The sequence below is a fragment of the Sphaeramia orbicularis genome, unplaced genomic scaffold, assembly GCF_902148855.1.
Source record: "Sphaeramia orbicularis unplaced genomic scaffold, fSphaOr1.1, whole genome shotgun sequence".
NCBI classification, from domain to species: domain Eukaryota; kingdom Metazoa; phylum Chordata; class Actinopteri; order Kurtiformes; family Apogonidae; genus Sphaeramia; species Sphaeramia orbicularis.
In genome coordinates, this window is record NW_021941657.1 from 75,233 (window position 1) to 99,900 (window position 24,668).

At 38.3% G+C, this 24,668-nt stretch overlaps 1 protein-coding gene across 3 annotated transcripts in view; it reads right to left on the bottom strand.

The window, feature by feature from the left end:
- The window catches only part of LOC115416725 (tyrosine kinase receptor Cad96Ca-like), a 32,141-nt gene extending 22,652 nt beyond the window's left edge, over positions 1-9,489 (bottom strand). For 2 of the 3 annotated variants that reach the window (XM_030130572.1, XM_030130571.1), the window contains exon 1: positions 2,426-2,562. The gene's annotated coding sequence lies outside the window, so the exon portion shown is untranslated. Of the gene's footprint in view, positions 1-2,425; positions 2,563-9,483 lie in introns of those variants that run through there. The other variant, XM_030130574.1, reaches the window with a different exon arrangement.
- Between the last annotated feature and the right edge of the window lie 15,179 nt (positions 9,490-24,668).

Consider the following 24,668-nt stretch of genomic DNA (forward strand, 5'->3'; position numbering starts at 1 on the left):
AACTGAAAGTGAGGAACCCTGACATAAGCACAGTTCAGACCAGTGTGTGAGTGCACGTTCCAGCACAGCACTGTCGCATGTGTTTGTGTACTTCTGGGGTTTCTGAGAACCCTCACGCTTCTTTCTGTCTAAAATTAACTTCCACGTCGCTGCAGAAAACTTCAGTGCTCCTCTCCTGCTCATCAACACACTGTAAGCCCAGAATTTGTATTTACTAAAATACTTTAATTACAATGTACTTAAATTATTTCAGTTTTATTACATTACTATAAAATGTTCAGTATTTTCTTCTAATTTGTAGACATAGTTAAAAGTATGAAAAAGTTTAAGGTGAATGGATTTAAATCACTCAGTTTGAGTCATTTCCACACCTTTTTATCTGTGCATTGCATTGTGGGTATTGTTCCTGTTGTTGTAAATGTGTTGTTTTTCTGTGCAGGGGTTCAGCGGGTTGTGCCGTTAGTGTTCATTTGGACTGAATGTGTGTGTGTCAGTGTTTATTGGCCTTTTTGTGTTTGTTTGTGTATTTTTGTACAACTGCACCATGAGTCAGAGCCAGAGGAAGAACTATGGATTTACTGTTCATCTGACATAGTTCTTGTCCAACAGAAATCTTAATGCTTTACCAAATTCAAAACACTTCCTGTACTGGCAAATTATATTGAGCTAATTTCCTGCCCAACTTTCATCCATGCTACAATATGTTAAGTTGAATAATTATACAAAGCCATTTATATTGCAAAAGATTTTAATTTTAATCAACTTGGAATTAAGTACAACAAACTGATGATATTAAGTCTGATAATTATACAAAACAATTGGCATTGAAACAAATTTGAAGTTCAATTAACTTGGCATTTAGTGTGTTGGACTTAAAATAGCAATTCCATTCAAATCAAGCATTTCAGTTTAATACACTCAAGTTTTCATGACTCATTACTTACATTTTTTAAGGCAACGAGTTACCTGAGATCTTTTATGTAAACTCAACTATCTGGTCTTACAGTGCAGTTACTAACTAACAGTGCCTCATGTCTTCTTCTTCTTCTTCTGTGGCAGTTTTGACAGCTGGCAAACCTCCTTAAAGGTGCTTAAAGAAGTTAATTAACACCACCAACTGGACTGGAGTGTGACTCTGAGGGTGTTCCATACATGAACATAAAGTCCAGTTTTTTCAAATGAACTTAGTTTTATACTTCTTTAGGAGAAAATGAGTAAATATTCAAAGTACATGAGTTAAATTAACAAGACAGTGAGAAATAAGTAAAGTATGCCAGTATGATTTAAGTAACTACGAGTATTACTTTTTAGAGCAGTGGTTCCAACCTTTTTTGTCTTATGACCCCATCTTAACATCACAAATTTCTGGAGACCCCAGACATTCAAAATGGAGACTTTTTTGCTAAAATTTATTTGTTTTTGATCATGTAATAGTTTGCTGTACTATGTTGCAAATAATGGTTAATTTTAGATGACATTTAGTCTATATAATGTATATTATTATGGACGGAGAAAAGCCAGGTGTAGATTACTGCACAAAGAATTGGATTTTCCTTGGTCAGGATCTGTCCAGTCAGTCCAGCTGGGATTTACAAGGAGGACAATTAATACTGAACAAACAAGAACTGAAACTATGAATTATGAAAGAGCTGCAGCATCTGAAACTGACCACAATGAACATTTGAAACATAAACAGAACCACAGTGCTGCAGTTTCACACTCACAGTTTGTCTTTTATGGATTGGGATTGTCTCTGTCAACTCACCATATATTTTTTATTAGTAAGTTTTTTGTTTTTTATCAATTACTAGAAATTTCAGTCGACCCCATTTGAATTCCAGGCGACCCCATGTGGGGTCCCAACCCCAAGGTTGAAAAACACTGTTTTAGAGTGTAGACTTGAAAAGTCTAGAATAAAACTATACACAAAGACTGTAAAACTAGAATAGAATAGAACAGAATAGAATAGAATAGAATAGAATAGAATAGAATAGAATAGAATAGGTCACTAACAGTGAGAACAACTTGATATTTTTACATTAAGAAGTCGTGCAAATTGTCTCACCTTTAAAATAAGGAAAACAACCATGTTTTTCCACCGGTATCCAAACCACTGCTTTAGCCTGTTTCTGTTTAAATCCAAACCTAGCTGGAATATTACTTTTCAACTGAAGAACATTCTTGACATGATTAGTTTGCACTTGCACAGATAAATGTAGTTAAGTAAAAAAATTTACAGAGTTGAAATATAAAGTAGCATAAAATGGAAACGCTCAAGTAAAGCACAAAAACCGCAAATTTTATTTAAGCGTAGAACTTTGATAACATTATTTAGTTACGTTCCTCCACTGCAAAGTTAGTGCTGTTCTACCCTGTCAGTTTTGAACTTAAAAACACAAACTGTCAGACAAAAAAACAGCCTTACTTTAGTTTTGCTGTGGACACTGATGTGCTGAAGTCCACCTCAGCTGGTCCAGTCCAGTCCGGTCCGGTCTGGTCCAGTCCAGTCTCTTCTGTATTCTTTGTCTGCTCTAAATCCTGTCAACGATGAAACCATGTGTCGTGTCAACCTCTAACCTTTCTGCATCGACCTGACAGCAGCTTTTTGTCTTATATCAACCACAACATAAACAGAAGAAATGAACAGCAGCAGCGGCGGGGGGTGGGGGTGGGGGTGGGGGTGTTGAACTGCATATGAGATGCTTTTTATCTCATGGGTCTCAGTGGGTGTTGACTCACTGAACACTATGACCAGCAGTTCTCGCAAACATAATGAAAGTATTTGGAGCAGTAAGTTCTTCAACAAAACCTCAAATATCAGACAAACAACACAAGAAATAAGCTCATGCTAGTCTTACACGTCAACACAATGTGTATCTATAGTTTAGGCACCAAATATGTCACAGGGCAGTCGTGGTAAAATCTGTGTATACTGTGTTTCCCACAGGTGGGGCACAGTAGATCAGGGGTCTGCAACCGTTATTATCAGTCAGAGCCATTTTGGCCCCTCATCCACCAAAAAAACAGAGTCTGGAGCCGCAAAAAATGACAGAACTTATAAACTTTTAGAAGTTTGAATCTTTTTTTACATTTTATCTGTTACAGCCACTGAATACAACAAACAGAAGTGCAGTGTGGAATGGATTCTGGAGTATGATTACTCTAAAAGTACACAGTAAAAGTAGTTCATAGTATTTGTACTAATAGTATATGAAGTACTAATACCAAAAATACCAAATTCACAAGGTACTTATTGGAAAATATAATTTTATTCATCATTGAATTTCATCTTAAAGCCTATTTCAGACGAAAAAACAACTACTTTTGTGGCTTGGAAGGGAGTCTGAAGTACGATTACTCCGAAAGTACACAGTAAAAGCAGTTCATAGTTTTTGTGCTAATAATATACGAAGTACTAATACCAAATATTTTATTTTTATTTATTTAACCTTTATTTAACCAGGAAAAGGATCCCACTAATATTAAGAACCTCTTTTTCAAGGGAGTCCTGGCCAAGAGACAGCATGAAACACAACACATAGTTACAAGATACAATTACCCCATACAGTTACAACCAGCAATAATTTACAGGACAATTCAACCTATGAAAAACACGTGCAATATACCAAATTCACAAGGTACTTATTGGAAAAAAGAATTTTATTCATCATTGAATTTCATCTTAAAGCCTATTTCAGATGAAAAAACAAATACTTTTGTAGCTTGGAAGGGAATCTGTTGTAGGATTACTCCAAAAGTACACAGTACTCATACTCACACTGTTGCTCTATGAAAAGTATCGCTATTTATGGAAATGATTCTCTTCCAAACTCAACACTTCCTCCACAGTTCCCAGTTGTTCTGCTCCATATTCTCCGTCTGGGTTCACATCCACAAGCTCCCGGAAAACGGACAGAATTAGGTGAGTAATAAACAAAGGACGGACAGAACCCTGCGTCCATCTGCGTCTTTAACGTAGAGCAGAAATGAGCTCTTACTGTTGTTGTCTGGAAGGCACATTCGCTCCATGCGGTTCATCTACTGTAACTGTCGAATGAGTAGTGAACAAGAAAAATGCTAGTGGCTGGCTTGACCACAGTAAAGGGAGGAGCCATTACAAGGAGGACGAAGAGACGCATGAGGCTCCGGAGCCACAGGCTGACCCCCCACAGTAGACCATACATGGGTGAATGGATTTCAGTGATTTCAGTCAGTCAGGAATATGAGCGATGATGTTGGGATCATACAGTTTACTTGCACTGATCATGTCACAGGGAAAACTGTATCCTAAGTTTTCATTGTTTTAAAGTTTTCATTGACTTAAAAAAAAAAAGCATTTGATTCCGTAAATCATGAGATTTTAATCAGTAAACTAGAACAGTATGGAATCAGGGTAGTGGTGCTGAAATGGGTGAGAAGCTATTTGGAGAACAGGAAACAGTTTGTGAAAATGAAAGACTGTCATTCAGAGGGTTTGTGTGTGGTGTCCCCCAGGGGTCAGTGTTGGGACCTAAACTGTTTCCAATGCACATCAATGATATATGTAAAGTGTCTGAACAAGTGAAATGTACGTTATTTGCCGATGACACAAATATTTTAGGAACCACTGAGGATTTACAGCAGCTTTTGGAATTAATCACTTCAGAGTTAAATAAAACTAAGATATGGGTTGGCAAAAATAGGTTGTCAATAAATCTGTGTAAAACAAAAATCATGATTTTTTGTAAATGTAAAACCAGTAATGACGTAAAGGTACAAAGAGAGGGTGTAGATCTAGAAAGGGGGAATCAAAACAAGTTTCTTGGAGATCCTGATGATAAAATTTGCTGGAAACCTCACATAAAACATGTACAAAACAAACGATCCAGAAGCATCTGAGTCCTGGCCAGAGCAAAGGGGAGATTAGATCAGAAATCACTGAACATTCTGTAGAATTCATTGGTCTTATCTTATTTAAGTTATTGTTTGGAGGTATAGGGGAATACATATACAAGTTCATTACAAAGACTTTTTCTGCTGCAAAAAAGAGCAAGAAGAATCGTTCACAATGTTGGTTTTGGTGAACACACAAATCCACTATTTTTACCTGTATCTAAAACTTTAAAACTCATTGACCTGGTGGAATTCAAAACTATTCCAATAATATATAAAGCAAAGAATAACTTACTGCTGGGCAATATTCAAGAAATGTTTTGTGAAAGAGAGGGAGGCTATGGTTTAAGGGGAAAGTTAAATTTACAGATTCATAAAGTACGCACGAGGTTCAAAAGTTTGTGTATGAGCATCTGTGGAGGAAAACTGTGGAACAAACTGTGTGTGGAGCTCAAACAAATATCAAACATAAATCAGTTTAAAAAAAGATACAAAAAATGGATTCTTGAGAGGTTACAGTATTTAATAATGACAATGAGGCCTGTTTGTTTCTGGATGATGTTGTACTGATAAATCTGCTGGAATTATTGAAGAAAACTGTTGAATTGTTGAGTCTTTGTATGACTGCACTGACATGATTATATTGTTGTGTTTAATTCAGTTGCTGCATTATGTATTTGTTGTGGTTGAATGCTAAATTAGGAAAAATGTATTGCTGGATTCTTGTATTAAGTTAGTGATAAAGGTGTAAAAGCACTAAGGGGTTGGATTAAATAAGTTTAAACTTCTTCCTACTCCTTTTGCAAAATTCAGACTTGCACGTACTTGAAGATAGATTATGTTGATTTAAATGTTATTTTGTTTTTGTCTTATTTTGCTTTGTTTTGTTTTATTTTGTCTCTTTGCATGTTCTAAATAAATAAATAAATGAAAATAAAGTACATACACACCCACCGACTTTTCTTGACTTCAGTCTGAAATGTTATTGGACATATTTAATTAAAAGCTATTTGTAGCAGCTAATAATTATGTACACAACACACTCATTAAATGGTGGAATGTGTCAAAATAATAATGAAACATCATCTTTAATGTTGTATTCATTATGGATCACATGTCACCGTCATTGTAGTGGTCTGTTCTAAAGTTACTGTGTTCAAAAGTGACATGAGCACTGGACATTAAAAATGACTGATTTACAGATGATTTACAAAATATACTCTCAGTTCTGGTTCGTCTTCTGGATTAGCTGGAAACTGAGCATGTTGATGATGTTACAAGGGGACACAGACAGATTTATCAGTATTTACATCCATATACAGTGGGTATCCACACAGATGGACCTGGTTGCAGTAAAGAAGAAAAATTGTTGTCTCGCTCACTTTCTTAGAAACATGATGTGCAGCAGAATGTACATTACAGTTAATAACTACTTATTCAACACACAGATTTAGTGGTGGGGGGTGCATGGAAATAGTGAGAGATCATAGTTATCCTCATATTGTCTGTATTAGAAAATAAAATGTGTGCCACCTTTCCTTTTTGTTGCATTAGTCATAGAGCAGGAAGTTCTAAACCAGGGGTCTCAAACTCAGATCCTCGAGGGCCGGTATCCTGCATGTTTTAGATGTATCCCTCTTCCAACACACCTGATTCAAATGATAAGCCTACCATCAAGCTCCGCAGAAGTCTGATAACGACCGTCAGGTGTGCTGGAAGAGGGAAACATCTAAAACATGCAGGATACCGGCCCTCGAGGATCTGAGTTTGAGACCCCTGTTCTAAACCCATCCTGGAACAGGCCGTCCCATTAATAATAACAATAATAATAATAATAATAATAATGGATTGGATTTATATAATGCTTTTCTAGACACCTAAAGTGCTTTACATTATTAACCCATTATTCATTCGCTCTCACATTCTCCCTCTGGTGGTGGTAAACTACATTTGTATCCACAGCTGTCCTGGGACAGGCTGACAATTTGCGCCTACAGCCCCTCCGACCACCACCAAACATTCATACACCAGTGTGGAGGGAGGGTGAAGTGTCTTGCCCAAGGACACAACGGACTGACTAGGACAGAGTGGGATTTGAACCGCCAACCCTTCGGTTATTGGACAACCTGCTCTACCACCTGAGCCACAGCCGCCCATTAACCCCTGCAGGCCCAGTGCTACTTTTGTGGCAGTTCCCAAATGAATTTTTCTCTGCATTTAACTTTCCTTAAGTGATTTATCATAATTTATTATGGTGCGTTTTTCAGTGAAAATCTGGTATTTTCCTATTTTTAATTTATTATCATGTTTTAAAGATTGAAGTTGTCACATCTCTGTCTGTTCTGCTGCTCTCTCTCTCTCTCTCTCTCTCTCTCTCTCTCTCTCTCTCTCTCTCTCTCTCTCTCTCTCTCTCTCTCTCTCTCTCTCTCTCTCTCTCTCTCTCTCTCTCTCTCTCTCTCTCTCTCTCTCTCTCTCTCTCTCTCTCTCTCTGATGACCAGCCCACCTTCCGTCCCTGACCACGTCTCCTGTCTTCGTCCCTGTGGCTTCGTCTGCCGTTCCCAGGTGGCGACCCTTCGCCTGTCCCACACTCCTGCTGCCTGCCCTTTGTCTGTTGCTTGTTCACTGGTTGATAAAGACAGTTCATTCTGAGCTCCTGGTTCTGCATTTGGCTCCTCTGTTGAACTTGTTTCAAAAGTTGAGGCTTTTTATATCAGAATGAAAGAAAGCTGAAGAGAAAGGGACTTTTTGAGCAAAGATATCAGTAACTGAATGTAAAACCAAGTGTCTCCATCTACTGTCATTGATCCAACTGCATGGGTTGTACTGGAGAATCAGTGTTGTAGAAGATGACGGTGTTTCCACGTTCCCTACAGAGCCTCTGAACGACCAAATGAGTCATCTGCAGGTATTAAATATTTTGGATCAGTAGATGGTTTTGCTCTTCCGGGGGGACTGGAGCTGGAGCTGGTGGAGGTGGCTGGGGAGAGGGAAGTCTGGGCATCCCTGCTTAGGCTGTTACCCCCGCAACCCGGCCCCGGATAAAGCGGAGGATGATGGATGGATGGATGGATGGATAGATAGATAGTTTTGGTTGCCACAGGCCGTTTGGGTCTTTGAGGGTTAAATCGAGGGGTTACCAGGGTAGTAGACTGGGAAAGGACTCGGGTTTCTTTGTGGGGGTTTGTCTTCTAAAATGCTATTTTTAAGAAAGATGTGGGCTTTAAAAGAAATGAAAATGTTTTTCAAGCAGACAATAAATTATGATGGGCTTGTGAATGGGTCATGTGACATGATTATTATCGTTTCTGTACAAGGTGGGGCTCATGGGTACAAAAGGAGCTAGTTGGGGTGGCTTGGATGCTAAATCCTCCACAGGCTCAAACTAGATGGCATCGCCTAACTGTAGTTAGGTCATTGTTTCTGTTCTACATCCCCAAACGGACATCTGTCAGTCCTGGTTTCATCTACAGACTGTCTGTCCATGAGAGTTGTAAGGTTATTATCGTTAACGAAAACTAACGAAATGATGAAAACTAGAATTGTAAAAACATTTTCGTTAACTGACATAAATAAAAACTATAATTAAAAGAAAAAAACATAACTAACTGAAACTCTATTGTGTGTTTACAAAACTAACTAAAAAAAAATTCTGGATAAAATTCCCTTCGTTTTCATCTTTGTCAACGTCGGATTGATACGAAAGCGATTTATTTCCCTTAAGCAATTTTAGCTGATGACACTATATGATATTTAAGGGTCCGTCACTTGTGTTCACTTGTGGTTTCCAGTCGTCTTCTGGTCCCCACTCTACCTGGAAACATGGAGACTGAAGTTGGGAGAAAGCAACAGAGTCCTGTCTGGGATTTATTTGAATACAACGGCGAAGAAGAGAAAAAAATATTTTTAAAAAACCCTAAAACTAAACTAAAACTAAGCATTTAGAAAATAACAAAAACTAATAAAAACTAGCAAACCTGCTCTAAAAACTAATTAAAATGAACTAAATTGGAGGAAAAAAATGTCAAAACTAAATAAAACTAAAGTATAGTGAAAAATCCAAAACTATTTGAACCTTGGAGAGTGGATGTGTCCTTCACTGTGGTTCTCCCTGAAGTTTCTCTTTTCCCACTGGGTTTTTGTAGAAGGAGGGTCTGAGGACGGGGGATGCCCACGACATTAACCCGTTCCCTTCATCTACTGTTTATCTGACTGTTGTTTATTTTTCATATTCAACTATTTCTGTAAAGCCCTGTGAGACAACCTTGTTGTGATATAGGGCTCTACAAATAAAACTGAAATGAAATGCACTGAATTTTGTAAAGTCAGGGTTTTTTTTCTTTTGGGGTATTTTTCTTCATTGTGGAAAAATTATTTGGGGGATTTGCTACATTTTTTGAGAAGCATTGTTAGGGACCTAGCAGTAAGACGACCAGGAGACAGGACTAAAGTTTCATATGTGGGTTTTTATTTACCCAGCATTATTCAAAAAAGGATTACAAACGATAGTTTTAACAAGTAAACATATAAAAGAGGTCAACATAACAGAACTGTGCTCAAAAATAATAGCAACTAAGGCTGAGAACACAAACTGAGGTATCACACAAACTGACAAAAAACTGACCGAACAAAATGAGACAACGGGGAACATTTACAGTGGTTTGGCCAAACCATTAAACCAGTGGTTCCAACCTTTTTGACTCATGACTCCATTTTAACGTCACAAATTTCAGGCGACCCCAGACATTCAAAACAGACACATTTTATTTGACTAAAATTAATTTGTTTTTGATCGTGTAATAGTTTGCTATACTACGTTGCAAATAAACATTAATTTTAGGCAACATTTAGGCTATATAATGTAAACTTTTATTAGTAAGTTTTATTTTTTTTATTTTTTTAAATAAATTATTAGAAATTTCAGGCGACCCCAGACATTCAAAACAGGCACTTTATTTGACTAAAATTCATTTGTTTGTGGTTGTGTAATAGTTTGCTATACTATTTTGCAAATAAACGTTAATTTTAGACAACATTTAGACTTTATAATGTCAATTTTCATTAGTAAGTTTTAATTTTTAGCAATTACTAGTAACTTCAGGATTGCATTGTGGGTATTGGGCATGTTGTTGAAAATGTGTTCTTTTTCTGTGCAGGGGTTCAGCGGGGTTGTGGTGTTAGTGTTCATTTGGATTTAATGTGTGTATGGCAGTGTTTATTGGCCTTTTTGTGTTTGTTTGTGTATTTTTGTAGAGCTGCACCATGAGTCAGAGCCAGAGGAAGAACTATGACTTTACTGTTCATCTAAGTATATTATTATACAATGGTAATCCTAATGTCTTGTCAAATTAAAAGCACTCCCTCTACTGGCAAATGTCTTTGAGCTAACTTCCCTTCATGCTACAATATGTTAAGTTGAATAATTTCATAACTATTTTGGTCAGGAATAGGATTTTAACTTTGATTATCTTAAAAAAAAAAGTTGTTTAATCAATGATAAATTAATCTGGCTGCAACTGAGAACATTAGTCAGTGTAAGCTACAATGCTGAGTTGAATGGTTGGATAGTGGGGCTGATTTTACAACAGATTTAAAGTACAAATAACTTGTCTTTTAGTGTTTTCTACTTAATAGTTTAAGTTCAATACTTTTAGCATTAAAGTCGAACCTACTTAAACCAATTGATTAGTTGATCATTACTCAAATCATTTAAGTGCAATCACTTGCCTCAAATGTTTTGAGTAAACTCTACTTATCCGGGCTTACAGTGCATGCTTTCACATATGCTCAGTGCAGAGTTAAAATTAAGTTCATACCTGATTACAGAAGAGGGAGTGGGGTAGAAAAGTTTGTTTCATGTTCACTTTGGGGAATGTGCAGTGTGTAGGTACTGTGTGTGTGTGTGTGGTTTCCTCTTTCCTCTGCAGGCAGACGTTCTGCTATGCTGTTCCAAGAAAGACCAGACAAACACCAGCTGTCTCAGCTGTGAGCTGTGATGTTCACCGTCTGTATTGAACGCACTGACTACAGCGCTGAACATCCTTCATTTCTTACAGTGGAACGGTGGCACACAACAAACTACTGTTACACAAGTACTGGGTTTAACGTTCTCTGGTACAGTACTTTACTTGAGTATTTTATGACACTCGATGCTTCTACTCCAATACAGGTCACAGGTAAATGTTGGACTGTTTACTGCACTTTTTTAGAGTAAAATTTTACACAACAGATAATATCATAAGCTTATAAAATACAACACACAGTTAATGTTAAACCCATGCTTTCCAGCCTTTGTGTCCTCACATTTCAGATGTTATCAGATCCAACAAATACTGTTCTACAAGCTGTTACATGTACTGTAAAAAAAAAAATCCTGTTTTTACAGAAAAAAAAACTGGCAGCTGTGGTTTCCAGAACAATACTGTAAAAAACACATCCAACTGTGAACATATTTATGGAGTAACATGTCGATTTAACAGTTTAAACATGTCGATTTAACAGTTTAAACATGTAGATTTAACAGTTTAAACATGTCGATTAAACAGTTTAAACATGTCGATTTAACAGTTTAAACATGTAGATTGAACAGTTTAAACATGTAGATTGAACAGTTTAAACATGTAGATTTAACAGTTTAAACATGTAGATTGAACAGTTTCAACATGTAGATTGAACAGTTTAAACATGTAGATTTAACAGTTTAAACATGTAGATTGAACAGTTTCAACGTGTAGATTGAACAGTTTAAACGTGTAGATTGAACAGTTTAAACGTGTAGATTTAACAGTTTCAACATGTAGATTGAACAGTTTAAACATGTAGATTTAACAGTTTAAACATGTCGATTGAACATTTTAAACATGTCGATTGAACATTTTAAACATGTAGATTTAACAGTTTAAACATGTAGATTGAACAGTTTAAACATGTAGATTTAACAGTTTAAACATGTAGATTTAACAGTTTAAACATGTAGATTGAACAGTTTAAACATGTAGATTGAACAGTTTAAACATGTAGATTTAACAGTTTAAACATGTCGATTGAACATTTTAAACATGTCGATTGAACATTTTAAACATGTCGATTGAACATTTTAAACATGTAGATTGAACAGTTTAAACATGTAGATTTAACAGTTTCAACATGTAGATTTAACAGTTTAAACATGTAGATTGAACAGTTTCAACATGTAGATTGAACAGTTTCAACATGTAGATTGAACAGTTTAAACATGTAGATTGAACAGTTTAAACCTGTAGATTGAACAGTTTAAACCTGTAGATTGAACAGTTTCAACATGTAGATTTAACAGTTTAAACATGTAGATTTAACAGTTTAAACATGTAGATTTAACAGTTTAAACGTGTAGATTTAACAGTGGATTTAAATGGTAAATGTTCTGCACTTCTTTAGCTCATTTTCTCCTCCTTCATGGTGTCCACAGCTCTTTCCAAATCCACCAGGTCCAACTGGGACCAGTTTAGGGTCCAGTGTCTTCCATGGACACTTGGACATATGGACAGTCAGAGCCAGGATTGGAACCCTTTGGTTATTGGACGAGCCGCTCTACCAACTCTACCAACCCATTCATTTACCAAGTTTAAAATGTTAAATTGTTAAATGTTTACTTTTTTATAACTTTTTTATATATATAAAAAAGCAAATACGCTGTTATTTCAACATTATGGTCTTTGCAGTTTAAACGGCACCACATTGTTTTTCAATTTACAGTTTTATTTTCTAAAAACAATACAAATCCATCATTTCTACATACAAATCTGCTTTTGTTCACATACTCTTCCTGTAAAAACTACAGCTATATTTGATTCAATCGTTAACACAAAATATTTTCAAATAAACAACTTTGCATTGTACTGTCACTTACAGTTTTTCTATGCTGCAATTTTACAACTTTGTGGTGTTAATTCTACAGTCATTTTTTACAGTGTGGTTTCATCTCAGTAAAGTCAGAATCCTTCAGTATGTCAGTGAAGGAACCAAACCAGGACCTTATATCAATCAATCAATCAACCTTTATTTATAAAGCGCTTTTCATGCACAGATGCAACACAAAGTGCTTTACAGAATTAAAAACAATTACACAATAAAAACAGAAAAACAATTACAAAGAAAACCCCTCCCTCCCACCCTCCATACTAGACACGCACACACACACACACACACACACACGCCAACACACTTACACACGCACACAACAGGGAGACATGGCATGGCACTGAGGATCAAGGAAACGCCACCTTTGGGGCCGTCCACACTGGGAGGAGCCACAGGCCGTGCCATCGGGGGGACCAGCACCCAGGCCCCCCGACTCTGACAGACAGGTGGACCCCCACATCGAAGGGAAGACCCCCAGCCGGCCGGGCCAAAGGGAACCAAGGACAGTACCCCCACTAGCAGACCAGACACAGCTCCCAGTGTGGGGGACCCCCCCTGAGGAAACACTGGTGTTAAAAGCTAAAGACTAAAAGCAGAACATAGGACTAAGAATAAATAAAATAAATACAGTACCAAGAGTAAAATACGTACGATTATAAATAAAATAGAATAGATAAAGTATCAGTGATAAATAAAACAAAATAAGAACAAGAAGAGTTTAAAAAATTAGTTAAAAGCCTGATTAAAAAGGTGTGTCTTTAATCTTCTTTTAAAAATAACAACAGTCTGTGCAGTCCTGAGGCTCTCCGGCAGGCTGTTCCACAGGTCGGGGGCCATAGTGGCTAAATGCTGCCTCACCGTGGGTTTTTGTTCTGGGTTTTGGTATGGTTAAAAGGCCAGTGCCGGAGGACCTCAGGGTCCGCGAGGGTTGATATGGTAAAAGCAGATCAGATAAATAGGAGGGCGCAAGGCCGTTAAGACATTTAAAAACCAGCAAGAGAACCTTAAAATCGATCCTGAAGCGTACGGGGAGCCAATGCAGCGACTCTAAAACCGGTGTAATGTGCTCCCGCCCTCTGGTCCTTGTCAGCACGCGTGCGGCTGAGTTTTGTAATAATTGGAGATTTAAAGTACTCTTTTTGGGAAGACCAGAGAGCAGGGCATTACAGTAATCTAAGCGACAAGAAATAAAAGCATGCATTAGCACCTCCGTACTGGCCTGAGAGAGAAACGGTTGGACTCTGGCTATGTTCTTAAGGTGATAAAAACCTGTTTTTGTTATATTTTTGATATGTGGGATAAAATTCAGCTCAGAGTCAAAAATCACGCCCAGATTTTTTACTGATTGTGTTGGTTTAAGATCTTTTAGTTTTGGTAAAAGTTTCTCTCTCTGGCCTTCAGGACCTATAACTAAAACCTCAGTTTTGTCCTGGTTGAGCTGTAGGAAATTCTCTGCCATCCATGACTTGATGTCTACAATGCAGTTAAAAAGGGCATCAATTGGCCCTGTGTCATCAGGAGACACGGCGATGTATAGCTGTGTATCATCAGCATAACTATGGAAGCTGATGCCGTGTCTCCTGATGACGTCCCCAAGGGGAAGCATGTACAGATTAAAAAGAAGTGCACCTAAAATTGAACCTTGGGGAACCCCACATCCAATTTCATGTGTTCCTGAGGAACATGTATCCATACTTACATAAAAGCATCGGTCTGTGAGATAAGAACAAAACCAGTTAAAAACAGTACCGGAGAAGCCGACTAGGTGTCTGAGTCTATTTAATAAAACGTGATGGTCTACCGTATCAAAAGCGGCGCTTAGATCCAGTAGAACCAGCACTGTGAACTTTTTATTATCAAAATTCCACCTGATGTCGTTTAAAATCTTTAAAAGTGCTGTCTCGGTACTGTGGTTCCTCCTAAAACCAGACTGATGTTTCTCTAAAATGTTATTTCTGATTAAAAAGTCAGTAACTTGGTTAAAAACCAGTTTTTCTAAAATTTTACTCAAAAACGGTAAGTTGGATACAGGTCGGTAATTATTAAGAATGTTGGGGTCCGAGTTGCTCTTCTTCAGAAGGGGCTTCACCACCGCCATTTTAAAGGCGGTGGGGAAGACACCCGTCTGAAGAGAGCAATTCATGATGTTTAAAATCTGTTCCTCAAAGAAGCCATAAAATGTCTTTAAAAGTGATGTAGGAATTGGATCTAAAAGGCAGGTTGTTGGGTTTACTTGGGAGAAAACTCGACCAAGTGTCCTGGCATCAACCAGGGCAAAACTCTCCAGTGTTTCCTCAGGCAAGGACAACAGTCCAGGTGTGTTAACAGACAAAACTTTCTGGGATAAAAGGCTGGATCTGATGTCCTTGATTTTAGTTCTGAAGTGGTCTGCAAAGTTTTCACAAATATCATCTGTTGGTGTCTTAATATCTTTATTAAAATCAGTGCCTGTTAAAATATTAAAAGTGGAGAAGAGGAACCGGGGATTGTCTCTATGGTTGGTGATGAGTTGTGAGAAATGGGAAATTCGTGCCTTTTTGACTGCGTTATTGTAGGTTTGGAGTTGTTGACGTAAAATCTCGTAATGCACGGTCAGTTTGCTCTTTCTCCATCTTCTCTCAGCACTCCTGCATTCTCTTTTCAGTTTATTGATTTCATCGTTCTTTCTCCATGGGGGTGTAGGTTTTCTATTTATTGTTTAGTTATTAGTGGAGCCACTGAGTCCAGAGTTGACTTCAGTGTACTGTTAAAATGATCAACGATAAAATCACAGGACGCAGGTAAAATTTTAGCAGGAGTTCTTTGTAAAATCTCAATAAAATTTGCAGCCACTTCAGAAGTTAGATAGCGCCTCCTCACTGTTCTCACCGGGGCCGCCTCCTGGTTAAAACTGGTGATGTTAAAAAATACACAGTAGTGGTCGGACACAGCCAGGTCGACAACAGAGGACACACTGATGGACAGGCCATGGGTTATGACCAGGTCCAGAGTGTGTCCTCTGTTGTGAGTTGGCTGTGTGACGTGCTGCTTAAAATCAAGACAATTTAGAAGGTTTAAAAACTCTCTGGATATTGGATCCGAGGAATCATCAACGTGTAAATTAAAATCACCAGTTATTAAAATCCTGCTATAAGAAGTGTGAATGATTGATAAAAGGTCAGAGAATTCGCTGATAAAAGAACTAGAGTGATGGGGTGGTCTGTATATAGTGATGCAAAGAATCGGAGGGCTGCTAAAAGTAAAGGCATGGTGCTCAAATGACTTATAACTGTTAAGACACTCCATTTGAGGTCAGTGTGTCATTTGTAATTGAGGCAGTCCCGCCTCCTCTTCTACCCTCTAGTAGAAAATAAAAAATTAAAATTTGGTGGGCAGGCCTCGGTGAGTACAACAGATAGGCCTTATAGGCCTACTGATCAGACTGTCACTGTAACAGTTTACTGCTGTTATGTTTTTTTCTTAAATGTTTTTTAATATACAGCTCTACATTAATATTGTATCTTTCATACACTGGAAACAAAAATACATTTACAGAGAAATGAGCCAAAATATTCCAGTGATTCACACAAAGAGCTTAAGACGACCAAGGTAGATTTCAGTGTTTTTTTAGTTACACATGAGGTCCTTTACAGACATGAACAGAATTTATTTTCAAACTAAACATGATATATCTGAAGTATTTTTTCAGGTGGTTGTAAATCGTTCAACACATCCTTCTGTGTACCATATATGTGTAATACCACCTTCTTCATTCCACGCAGACGTGGCGGTCATACAGAAGCCACCTTCAACACATCAGATTTTATATGTTATGAAGACGTATATTTACCTGCTACTGCACGTAAAAAGTAAATAAACAAGATAAAATACTTAATATGGTCATATTTCAAGGACAAAGGAGTAAAGACACCAGTTTTTCCTTTTGTAAATGTAGGACTTTAATGAGAATTTTCAGATTTTCAGTTTAACCCTTTCATGCTTGAATTATGAGAACCTTTGTCAAGATTTTTTCTTGAGTGTTTTTATTCCTCCTCAGGCATGAAAAAGCAAAACAATCAAGCTTTTTGTTTGTTTTCATGGATTTTCAAAAATGTCCACTCAGCTACACCATGCATTTTATTCTTGAAGCAAAGAAACATGTATTTAAAACCCAATATTAGAAAGTGATATGAAAACAATGAAATAAAAACAGTTTTGATACAGCTAATCTGATGTTTTCTCACATTTTAACATATTCTGATACTAGTTATTACTCACTTCATGGAGATAATATGCAAAAAAAAAAACCTGCTGATTCCAGTCAAACAATGAACAGTTGATTTACACTCAAACATGTTAGTGCAGATCAGGTTTATCAAGAACAGCAAAGTTACAGTAATGGTATGAATTGCAGTGTATGGGATGGTGCGTACACTGGAAAAAATGCCCCTCTCAAAACACGTGAAAAAAAAAAAAGAAAAAAATTATACTAGATATTTGGGTGCTTTTCTGAAACTGGTCCCTAAAAACATTAATGTAGACTAACGTTATGAAGCAAGTTTGGAAGCACTTTGGGCCTATTTAAAAAATAAACACTTCCTTAGATAAAGATAAACAATTTTTCAGATAAAAAACATTTTTATTTGACCTGCACATATAGAAATCTGCATGTAACACGGTAAAAAGGAAGAAATCTTATCAAGATAATTTTCACCTGTTCCAATGGCAGATTTTTTACTGGAATTAAGCAAAAAAAAAAATCTTGAATTAAGCCAAAAAAAAAAAATAAAAAAAATTGAATTAAGCAAAAAAAAAAAAAAAAAAATCTTGAATTAACAAAAAAAAAAATCAGTTTTTATAACTTGAATTAACCAAAAAAATCTTGAATTAAGAAAAAAAAAAATCTGCCAATGGAACAAGTGCAAATTATCTTGGTAAGATTTCTTAAACTAAGATTTTCAGATCTATTGTCTAAAAATGCATTCTTATGTCTCACTGAAAAGTTACTCTTCAGGTGATCATGTTTTATTTCAAGTGTGATGAGATATTTTGACTGGAAATGAGACAAATGCATTTGGTAAGATTTAGATTTTTTCCAGGGTAAGCGTCCGCTGCGTTGGCTGATTCTGCCACTAAAACCACAGAACCTGTGAATATACAGTGAACAGTTGTAGAACAGCTGTGCACTGGAGTGACTAATATGCATGAAAGGGTTAATTGTCTTCTTGTTTTGTTTTTTAATTTTTCACAAGTTTGTGACCTTAATTCCAGACTTTTTTTTTGTTTTCTCACACGTGTATGACATTAAAGATAATGTCCTTTTGGAAACGTGTGAGTTCTTTCAGTGATTTTTCTGGTTCTTCTCTTGACCTTTCCACAGCTTCCGGGAGCCGTCCTTCTTCTGTTCTTCGGACTCCTTCTTCTTAACAGAGGGTTCCATTTGAGCAGTAACGTTCTGGAACAGCTTGTTCCCCTGCAGCGCTTGAATGGCATGCATGAAAGAGCGATACCTGCAAGAAACAGCACTGTTCATAAAATGCACGTGCATGGTGTGGAAGAACGGGGCTGAGGAAAAGGTGCAGCACCACAGCTGTTTCATGTAAAATCACTACGGAGAAAAGCCGACGGATCAGTGGTCTGCAGTTTACACGTCACATTTTAGTATCTCTTCACCTGTTTTGGAACCTCGGCCAAGCACGTTCTAAAAATGTAGTACCAGGTACCAGATTCCAGGTTGTTTTCTGTCATGGAAATGCAGAAAGGCTGAGTCCAACTGAGTGAAGCACACAGTGGAAGTGCAGCATTAGACTCCACAACCATGTACTTAAATCTGCCAAAAAAAAAACTTACAGAGAAGCAAAACGCCAAACGCACAAGCCCCGTTTAGACCAACGTAAACAGAGGAGTGTGTAAACATTCTCTAAACTCAATGCCTTATAAAATAAATAAATAAATAAATAAGAATAAGAATAATTAAAATAGCATGTTTGCACTATTTAAAGTCAGAACATGGCTTTTTTTTTTTTTTTAACATGAAAAAATACCTAAACTGAACAAAGTAATAGTTTCTCATTCATTTTCAGTCATTCATCCAGTCCTTTAGTCTGGACGTCTGCCAGGCAGCAGGCCTCTGTCACCACTCTTGGCCTGTGCTTGAGCTTGAACGGCCCTTGTTGTTTGACTGGAACAGTTCAAACCGGTCTGACACACTTTGGTTTTGTCCCATTTACAAAGCAAAGGCTTTGTTGTTCAGTAAACATGGAACAGACAACTGGCAAACCCTCATCTTTATTATGAAGCCAAAGCCACACACACATGCAGAGCTGACTGCTATACCCTAGGGTAAAAAACATATGTGTAATTCTACTTACTTTTTCAGAAATATGATCCCCACCAGGATGAAAAGCAGAATCATGAAGATGAGGGCTCCACTGAGAGTGTACACAAGCCAGGTCTGAGATTCACCTTCTGGACAAGATAAAAAACAGGAGAATCATCTGTGAATTCGTAGGTTTTGTTTGTTCACAGGGTTCACCTGGATACTGGTCGTTACCTGCCATTGTTCAAAGCTTCCTCTGAGTTCTTTCTCTTCACAGTTTGATTAAAATACTGAAGCCCATCTAAAATGAAAGCATGTATTGTGTGAACTTTTGGCCTGTCTGTGTTGTTTCAGTTGGAACCTTATCACAGGTGTCTATCACAACAGGAAATGAAGATCAGCAGCTGCACATGAGATGCTTTCTGTTTCACCTTTGGAACGGGGGCTGAAATGAACCCTAAACTACGGTCAGACACTTCCCACAAACATCAACATGTAGCATTATGGGGCCAAAGAGAAAGAAAGCACAGCGAAAACCTGAGCAGGTTTTTGAAGCATTAAAGCAGCGCATGACTTTCATCACAAATTTTTTCAAATTTGTAAAACTCCAGTGATATTGAAAATAATCCGTGTATCATTCGTTCATTCGTTTTTTAATTTAAAAACAAAAAACAAAAAAACGACTCGGTTTTTGTGTTTTTCATTTTCAAAACCAGAATGAAAAACTGAAAACGGTTTGTTTTTCCATTTCCCAATTTTGTGCTCAAATGAAAAATGGAAAAAACGGATAACGACTGTTTCATTCAATTTAGCTATTTTCAATATAGTTAAGTTGTCTGACCCGGAAATAGTCATTACTAGGGAAAAAATAAACAAATGGAATCATGGCCGGACTGGAGGAATATTTTGCTATAATTAAGCAGCTGTTTGATACGTACGGAAGCGTATTGCATTCACAGAAAAAAATTAATTCGGCTCTGTTTTTCTGAATTAATTAATTCAGAAAAATTAATTGAATTAATTAATTCAGAAAAACAGAGCCGAATTTAATATTTTTTCAGAAAAACAGTATCTCGTTAATTCGGAAAATTCCGTTTGTTTATTTTTTCCCTAGTAATGACTACTTCTGGGTCAGACAACTTAACTATATTGAAAATAGCAAAATCGGATGAAATGTTCGTTTTCCGTTATTTCCATTTTTCATTTGAGCACAAAATTGGGAAATGGAAAAATGAACTGTTATCCGTTTTTCATTGAGGTTTTGAAAATGAAAAACAAAAAAACGAGTGGTCTTTTTGTTTTTTTCATTATTGGTTTTAAATTGAAAAATGAATGAACAAATGATACACGGATTGAAGATGACCCCATCATAAACACAGTCCACTTGTTTACATAACAAACCAAAGCATCACTTGGGCCTTTTCGGAAATTTTGTCGCAAAGTGCATTGTGGGAATGGTGACCAAGCAAAAGCCAGATCGCTACAACATAAAAGTCTCCAGTCCACAGGGTTGTTTAACAGAATGAGTCTAGTCGGTGGATGGAGGTGAAGTCCACATCTGGGTTCAACACTCACAAAGAGACAGAGAAATGGCTGCTGCTTGGAATTCCCATTCCCACAATGCACTTTGCGACAAAATTTCCGAAAAGGCCCAGGGACATTTCAGTTTCTCATGTAAACAAGTGGACTGTGTTTATGATGGCGTCATCTTTAACCCTTTCATGCACAGTGGTCACTCCAGTGGTCAGTCCTTCTCCAGCTGTTCTCTTGTATATTCATGGCTTTTGTTGTTTTAGTTCCACATCAGCCGACACAGTGGACGCTCATGCATCATCCCATAAACTGCAATTCAGTCCATTACTGTAACTTTGCTGTTCTTGATAAACCTGATCTGCAGTGACATGTTTGGGTGGAAAGAAATTGTTAATTGTTATTAGACTGTAATTAACAGTTGTTGGTTTTTTTCCACAGAAAGTTTTTGGTTTTTTTGTATATTATCTCCATGGAGTAAATAATAAATAGTATTCGAGTATGTTAAAATGTGAGAAAACATTTGATTAGCAGCATTAAAAACGTTCTTATTGCCTATTTTTCCCATATCACTTTCTGATATTAGGTTTTAAATACACGTTTCTTTGCTTCAAAATTAAATGCATGATCTCCGGCCAAGTGGACATTTTTGTAACTCCTTAAAAAAAATAAATAAATAAATAAAAAGCCTTGATTGCATTGTTTTATTCATGCCTAAAGACGAACAAAAACACTCAAGAAAAATGTATTGACAAAGGTTCCATAATTCATGGATGAAAGGGTTAAAGTTGTTCACCGTGAGGGAAGTGCAGAAGCACAGACACACTGATGGATGAGTGATCATCTGTCACTGGGGTTTTTACAAATTTGAAAAAAATTGTGATGAAAGTCTTACGCTGCTTTAAGCTCTTCTAAAATCTAAAACATCAAAGGTTACCGCTGATACCACTGATGTGTGTGTTTGATTTCAGTTCAGTATTTGACAGATGATCGGAGCGTGTCTGAACTGTTTTCAGTCCTGATCCACACAGACCGCTTCAGCGTCTGATGGTTTATGTGTAATCCAGCACATTCGGCCTCACACCTCTTTCCTGTCGGTGCCATGGATACCATCATGAAGGCCCACCAAGACTTTGCTGGTTCTGGTCGGTCTGGTTGGTCCTGGAGAACTGGTTTAGTTTGGTGACTGTGTGGTTACAACGTCACAAACCCACAAAACCCAAAAGGCTCATTTCAGGTTCAGTTTTCTGATGGTCTCTGCCAACAAACTTTTTTTTTTTTTTTTTTTTTTTATATTTTATTTAAAGATTTTCAAAATTTTCCAGAACAAACATTAGACACATCACAAAGCAGAAAAGAAAGAAAAAGGAATTCACCCCCCTCCTGAGCTTTTAAACCCCAAAGAGGTCAGATTATCAAAAGATTTCTGCTACAAACGTAAAGTATTTAAAGTAAATATTTTTTGGATAACAGTTTATTGTGGTTGTCCACCTGCAGAGAACATGTTACAGCTCATCTTTAGTTGAAATTCAGCCGTTCAGCTGTACTCCGTTTGTCTGTTATAGAAGTGCAGGCATACATACTTCCCAGCTAAGCCAACCATACAGCAGGACATCTCCATCAGTATTGACTCCATACCTCTGGCTCCTACCAGTGTAGTACGTAACTTGGGAGTCATGATTGATAATCAGTTGACCTTCACAGATCATGTTGCTTCTGTCACCCGATCATGCCATTTCACTCTGTTCAACCTAAGAAAGATCAGGCCATACCTAACCCAACAGGCCACCCAGCTCCTGTGGTTATCTCCACCCAGCTCCTGGTGCAGACTGTGGTTATCTCCACCCAGCTCCTGGTGCAGACTATGGTTATCTCCACCCAGCTCCTGGTGCAGACTGTGGTTATCTCCACCCAGCTCCTGGTGCAGACTATGGTTATCTCCACCCAGCTCCTGATGCAGACTATGGTTATCTCCACCCAGCTCCTGATGCAGACTATGGTTATCTCCACCCAGCTCCTGGTGCAGACTATGGTTATCTCCACCCAGCTCCTGATGCAGACTATGGTTATCTCCCGCCTTGACTACTGCAACGCTCTTCTAACGGGCCTCCCAGCTTGTGTTGTCAAACCACTACAGATGGTCCAGAATGCAGCAGCGCGTCTGGTCTTCAATCAGCCTAAAAGGGCACATGTCACCCCCTTACTCACCCTAAAAGGGCACATGTCACCCCCTTACTCACCTTAAAAGGGCACATGTCACCCCCTTACTCACCCTAAAAGGGCACATGTCACCCCCTTACTCACCCTAAAAGGGCACATGTCACCCCCTTACTCACCCTAAAAGGGCACATGTCACCCCCTTACTCACCTTAAAAGGGCACATGTCACCCCCTTACTCACCTTAAAAGGGCACATGTCACCCCCTTACTCACCCTAAAAGGGCACATGTCACCCCCTTACTCACCTTAAAAGGGCACATGTCACCCCCTTACTCACCTTAAAAGGGCACATGTCACCCCCTTACTCACCCTAAAAGGGCACATGTCACCCCCTTACTCACCCTAAAAGGGCACATGTCACCCCCTTACTCACCCTAAAAGGGCACATGTCACCCCCCTTACTCACCCTAAAAGGGCACATGTCACCCCCTTACTCACCCTAAAAGGGCACATGTCACCCCCTTACTCACCTTAAAAGGGCACATGTCACCCCCTTACTCACCTTAAAAGGGCACATGTCACCCCCTTACTCACCCTAAAAGGGCACATGTCACCCCCTTACTCACCTTAAAAGGGCACATGTCACCCCCTTACTCACCTTAAAAGGGCACATGTCACCCCCTTACTCACCCTAAGAGGGCACATGTCACCCCCTTACTCATTGAGTTACACTGGTCTACCCATAGCTGCCCACATCAAATTCAAATCTTTAATCCTAACCTACAAAATTCTCCGTGGGTCTGCTCCTGTCTACTTAGGTGCACTAATAAAAGCTTATGTCGCCCCACGACCACTCCGCTCGTCTGGGGAACGTTGTCTGGTGGTCCCCAGACCTTGTACAAGACAATCCAGGCTCTTTTCATGGGTCGTTCCACGTTGGTGGAACGCTCTACCAAGTGCTACAAGAACAGAGGCGTCCCTGCCTATCTTCAAGAAGCTCCTGCAGACCCAGCTCTTCCGAGAGCACCTCCTATCCTAGCACTTTCAAACATTCCATTTTAAATATTCTAATAAGGTTTTTCCCAGGACAACCACAGATTCTTCCAGGATTATCTCTGGACCTGCTGCGGTGGTCCGGCCTCTTCCCTCCCCTCATCATCACCACTCACTTATCCTCAACCGCTTCCATGTGTCTCCCCCTACTCCCCCCTTCTCCCCCTCTCCCCCAGTCTCTATCTCTATCGCTCTCTCTTTTTCCCCTTCTCTACTCTCTCTCTTTAACCCCAACTGGTCCAGTCAGTCGTCCATCCTCCAGGAGTCTGGGTCTGCTCCAGGTTTCTGCTGTTAAAGGGAAGTTTTTCCTCACCACTGTCACCAGTCACAAGTGTTTGCTCCTGGAGGATTCTGTTGGGTTTCTGTAGATTGACTTAGAGTCTGGTTTGGACCAACTCTATATATAAAATGTCAAGAGATAACTTTTTTTTTGTGATCTGGCGCTATATAAATAAAATTTTGATTGATTGAGTGATTTGATTGGTTTTACCCTGTAAGTCGCTTTGGAAAAAAGCGTCTGCCAAATGGGTAAACATAAACATAAACATACGTTTCTACAAATACTGTAGAATCCACTGGTCCAACTACCCTGTGAGGTTCTACTCAGGTCCCTATGGTTCTAGTTCAGTGTTTTTCAACCTTGGGGTCGGGACCCCACGTAGGGTCGCCTGGAATTCAAATGGGGTCGCCTGAAATTTCTTGTAATGGATAAAAATAAAAACTTACTAATAAAAAAATATAGGATGAGTTGACAGAGACAATCCCAGTCCATAACAGACAAACTGTGTGTGAAACTGCAGCACTGTGGTTCTGTTTCTGTGTCAAATGTTCACTGTGGTCAGTTTCAGATGCTGCAGCT